We start from the raw sequence: 6,000 nt of genomic DNA, 5'->3' as shown, positions 1-6,000 counted from the left end.
ATAGGGATATGGGTGAGATATAGGGACATGGGGGGATGTGGGTGGGATATGGGTGGTTTATTGGGATATGGGTAGTTTATAGGAATACGGATGGGATATGGGTGGGATGTGCGGGGGATGTGGGGAGGATATGGGGATGTTGGTGGGATATGGGTGAGATATAGGGATATGGGTGAGATATAGGGACATGGGTGGGATGTGGGGGGGGATACAGGGGGATATGGGTGGGATATGAGTGGGGTATGGGTGGGGTATGGGTGGTTTATAGGTATATGGGGGGGATATAGGGATATGGGTGGGATGTGGGTGGGATGTCGGTGGGATATGGGTGCGGTATGGATGGGGTACGGGGGTTTATAGGGATATGGGTGGGATATGGGGAGATGGGTGGGATGTGGGTGGGATACAGGGGGATATGGGTGGGGTATGGGTGGGGTATGGGTGGGGTATGGGTGGTTTATAGGGATGTGGGTGGGATGTGGGGGGGTTATGGGTGGGATATGGGTGGGGTATGGGTGGTTTATAGGGATATGGGTGGGATATAGGGACATGGGTGGGATGTGGGTGGGATGTGGGGAGGATATGGGTGGGATATCGGGACATGGGTGGGATGTGGGTGGGATACAGGGGGGATATGGAGGGGATATGGATGGGATATGGGTGGGGTATGGGTGGGGTATGGGTGGTTTATAGGGATGCGGGTGGGATGTGGGGGGGTTATGGGTGGGATATGGGTAGGGTATGGGTGGTTTATAGGGATATGGGTGAGATATAGGGACATGGGTGGGATATAGGGACATGGGGGGATGTGGGGGGGATACAGGGGGATATGGGTGGGATATGAGTGGGGTATGGGTGGTTTATAGGGACATGGGTGGGATGTGGGTGATGTGGGTGGGATGTGGGGGGGATGTGGGTGGGGTATGGGTGGGGTATGGGTGGGGTATAGGTATATGGGGGGGATATAGGGACATGGGTGGGATGTGGGTGGGATGTGGGGAGGATATGGGTGGGATAACGGGGGGATATGGGGGGGATATAGGGACATGGGTGGGATGTGGGTGGGATACAGGGGGGATATGGGTGGGATATGGGTGGTTTATAGGGATATGCTGGTTTATAGGGATATGGGTGGGATATAGGGACATGGGTGGGATATAGGGACATGGGGGCATGTGGGGGGGATGTGGGGGGGATATGGGTGGTATATGGGGATATGGGTGGGATATAGGGACATGGGTGGGATATAGGGACATGGGTGGGATGTGGGTGGGATGTGGGTGGTTTATAGGGATATGGGTGAGATATAGGGACATGGGTGGGATGTGGGTGGGATGTGGGGAGGATATGGGTGGGATATCGGGGGGATATGGGGGGATATAGGAATATAGGTGGGATATGGGTGGTTTATAGGGATATGGGTGAGACATAGGGACATGGGGTGATGTGGGTGGGATACGGGGGGGATGTGGGTGGGATATGGAAATATAGGTGGGATATGGGTGGTTTATAGGGATATGGGTGAGATATAGGTATATGGGTGGGATGTGGGGGGGGGATGTAGGGGAGATGTGGGTGGGATATGGGTGGTTTATAAGGATATGGGTGGGATATGGGTGGTTTACTGGGATATGGGTGGGATATGGGTGGTTTATAGGGATATGGGTGGGATGTGGGGGGGATGTGGGTGGTTTATAGAAATATGGGTGGGATGTGAGTAGGATATGCGTGGGATATAGGGATATGGGTGGGATGTGGGGGGATTAGGGGGAATGTGGGTGGGATATGGGTGGTTTATTGGGATATGGGTGGGATATGGGTGGTTTATTGGGATATGGGTGGGATATAGGGATGTGGGTGGGATGTGGGGGGGATGTAGGGGGGATGTGGGTGGGATATGGGTGGTTTATAGGGATATGGGTGGGATGTGGGTGGTTTATAGGGATGTGGGTGGGATATAGGGATATGGGTGGGATATGGGTGGGGTGGGGTACGGCGCATGGGGTGTAGGGTGGGATATAGGGATATGGGTGGGATATGGGTGGGGTGGGGTACGGCGCATGGGGTGTAGGGTGGGATATACAGGTGTGGGGTGGGATATGGGGATATGGGGTGGAATCTAGGGTGGGATGTGGGGGGTGTGGAGTGGGTCATATTGTGATACGGGGATGTGGGTGGGATATGGGGATGTGGGAACATGGGGTGTGGGGTTGGATGTAAGGATATGGGAAGGGATATCAGGATATGGGGATGTGGAATGGGATATGGGGTGGGCTATTGGGGGGGTGTGGGATGAGGGGCTGTAGGGTGGGATATGGGGTGTAATGTAGGGTTATGGGGTGGGATATGGGGGTGTGGGTGGGATATTGTGTGGCCTATGGGGTGGGATATGGGATGTGGGGTGGGGTGAGTTATAGGATGGGTTATCGGGATGTGGGGTGGGGTGTGGGGATGCGGGGTGGGATATAAAATGGGATATGGGGATTTGGGGTGGGATTTGGGGTGGGATATGAGTATGTGGGGTGCAGTGTAGGGATGTGGGGTGGGAGGTAGGGTGAGTTATGGGGTGGGACTTGTAGGTTATCGAGATGTGGGGTGGGGTGTGGGGATATGGGGTGGATATGGGGTGGGGTGTGGGGAAATGGGGTGGGATATGGGATGGAATATGGGGTGGATATGGGGTGGGATATGGGGCTGTGGGGTGGGATGTGTGTGGGGGAGGAGGGGAAATCGGGTGGATATGGGGGGGTGTGGGGAAATGGGGTGGGATATGGGGTGGTTATGGGATGGAATATGGGGCTGTGGGGTGGGATATGGGGCTGTGAAATGGGATTTGTGGGGGGGAGGAGGGGATATCGGGTGGGTTGTGGGGATGTCGGGATATGGGGTGGATATGGGGTGGATATGGGGTGGAATATGGGGTGGATATGGGGCTGTGGGGTGGGATATGGGGTTGTGAGGTGGGATGTGTGGTGGGAGGAGGGGATATGGGGTGGGTTGTGGGGATGTCGAGATATGGAGTGGATACGGGGGGGGGGAAATGGGGTGGGATATGGGGTGGATATGGGGGAGGGTGGGGGATGCCCCCTCCCTGGAGGCGTTTAAGGCCACAACACGGGGCGGCACCGCACGGCATGAAGCGTCCCGTCAAACGTCGCTGCGGCGATGCTGAGTGAGGCTGCAGGGATTGCAGCTCCGAGGGCGGAACAGAATCACAGAATCACAGAACGGCCAGGGCTGGAAGGGACCTCAAGGATGATGAATCTCCAACCCCCCTGCCACACGCAGGGCCACCAACCATCCCACCTAATGCTAGACCAGGCTGCCCAGGGCCCCATCCAACCTGGCCTTGAACACCTCCAGGGACGGGGCATCCACAGCCTCTCTGGGCAGCTGTTCCAGCACCTCACCACCTGACATCCAACCTAAATCTCCCTTCCCTCAGCTTAAAACCATTTCCCCTTGTCCTGCTGTCACTCACCCTTTCCAAGAGCTGACTCCCCTCCTGTCTGTAGGCTCCCTTTAGGTACTGAAGGCTGCAATGATTCACCCCACAGCCTTCTTTTCTCCATGCTGAACGAGCCCAGCTCCCTCAGCCTGTCCTCATAGGGGAGGTGCTCCAGTCCCCTGATCATCTTTGTGGCCCTCCTCTGGACCCTCTCCAACAGCTCCCTGTCTTTCTTGTACTGGGGGCTCCAGACCTGGACGCAGTACTCCAGATGGGGCCTCACAAGAGCAGAGTAGAGGGGAACAATCACCTCTCTGTCCCTGCTGGCCACCCCTCTTCTGATGGAGCCCAGGATCCCATTTGCCTTCCGAGCCACAAGGGCACACTGCTGGCTCATGTTAAGCTTTTCATCTATCAAGACCCCCAGGTCCTTCTCCACAGGGCTGCTCTCAAGGACCTCTCCTTCCAGTCTGTAGGGATGCCTGGGATTCCTCCGGCCCAAGTGCAAAACTCTGCACTTTGCCGTGTTGAACCTCATCAGGTTCACCCGGGCCCACCTTTCCAGCCTGTCAAGGTCCCTCTGAATGGCATCCCATCCTTCAACTGTGTCAACCACACCACTCAGCTCGGTGTCGTCAGCAAATTGCTGAGGGTGCACTCGATTCCGTCATCGATGTCATTGATAAAGATGTTAAAGAGCACCGGTCCCAAGACAGATCCCTGGGGGACGCCGCTCGTTACCAGCCTCCACCTGGACATAGAGCCACTGATGATCACCCTCTGTCTGCGGCCTTTCAACCAGTTTCTTATCCATCGAGTGGTCCACCCATCAAATCCACATCCCTCCAGTTTGGAGAGAAGGATGTGGTGGGGGACCATGTCAAGGCCTTGCTCAAGTCCAGGTAAATGACATCGGTCGCCTTTCCCTTGTCCACCGATGCCGTCACTCCATCATAAAAGGCCACCAGATTGGTCAAGCATGACCTTCCTCTGGTGAAGCCGTGCTGGCTGTCATGGATCACACGCCCTTTCCTCATGTGATCAAGCATGTCATCCAGGATGATCTGTTCCATGATCTTCCCAGGCACAGAGGTGAGACTCACCGGCCTGTAGTTCCCGGGGTCCTCCTTGCTCCCTTTCTTGTAAATGGGAGTGACGTGACCCTTCCTCCAGTCATCCGGGACCACACCAGACAGCCACGACTTCTCAAATATGATGGAGAGCGGCTCGGCAACCACCTCAGCCAGCTCCTTCAGAACCCTGGGATGCATGCCATCCGGCCCCATAGACTTGTACACATTCCACAGCGCTCCTCACCTCCGCCCCATCCCCCATTTCTGCCCCATCCCCCGCTTCTGTCCCATCCCACACTTATGTCCCATTCCCCATTTCTGTCCCATCCCTTGCTTTTGTCCCATCCCTCACCTCTGTCCCATCCCTCACCTCTGTCCCATCCCTCATTTATTTCCCATCCCTCATTTCTGTCCCATTCCTTATCTCCGTCCCCCCCCCCCCCTCCGATTTCCGTCCCATCCCTCCCCTCAGTTCAACTCACCGATCGCCCCCCCCGCGGTGGATCCCCGTCCCCTGCAGTTCCCGTTTCTGCCACTGGAGGTCGCCCTGACACTTCTTTAAGCCTACCATTTCCAATTCCCGCAGAAACGCCGCCCTCCGCTGTAAAATCAGCATCGAAAATCAGAAGAAAAAAAAAAAAAAGATTATTCTTACTTTTAATGTGTGCGTCTGAGTTTTCCTGAGTAGGCCTGGAGAGCATTATTTGGGCCGCGGTAAAGTGTGTGAGTTTCAATAGTGTCCCTCAGGGGTCGGTCTTGGCACCGGTGCTGCTCAGCATCTCCATCAACAGCAGACGATGGCATCGAGTGCATCATCAGCGAGTCCGTGGACGACACCGAGCTGAGCGGTGCAGTCGATACGCTGGAAGGAATGGAAGCACCCAGGGGGAGCTGGGCAGGCTGCAGAGTGGGCTCATAAAACCTAATGAGGTTCAACAAGGCCGAGTGAAGGGTGCTGCATTTGGGTCGGGGCAATGCCAGGTATGGAGACAGACTGGGGGGGGGAGCTCCTGGACAGCAGCCCCAAGGAGAAGGGCTTGGGGGATGGGAAGCTGGACGTGAGCAGAGGGCTGGAGCAGCTCTGCTATGAGGAAAGGCTGAGGGAACTGGGCTCGTTCAGCATGGAGAAGAGAAGGCTGCAGGGAGACCTGATGGTGGCCTCCAGTGCTTGGAGGGAGCGGATAAACAGGAGGGGAACGGCTGTGTGTGAGGGTGGTGGTGATGGGACGAGGGGAATGGCTTTAAAGTGAGCCAGGGGAGGTTTGGGTTGGATGTGAGGAGGAAGTTTTTCATGCAGAGGGTGGTGAGGCACTGGAACAGGTTGCCCAAGGAGGCTGTGGATGCCCCATCCCTGCAGGCATTGAAGGCCAGGCTGGATGTGGCTCTGGGCAGCCTGGGCTGCTGGTTGGCGACCTGCACACAGCAGGGGGTTGGAACTGATGAGCATTGTGCTCCTTTGCAACACAGGCCATGCTAGGA

The sequence above is a fragment of the Phasianus colchicus genome, chromosome 3, assembly GCF_987193195.1.
Source record: "Phasianus colchicus chromosome 3, bPhaCol1.hap1.1, whole genome shotgun sequence".
Taxonomy (NCBI): domain Eukaryota; kingdom Metazoa; phylum Chordata; class Aves; order Galliformes; family Phasianidae; genus Phasianus; species Phasianus colchicus.
Note: the sequence above shows the minus strand (reverse complement) of the source record.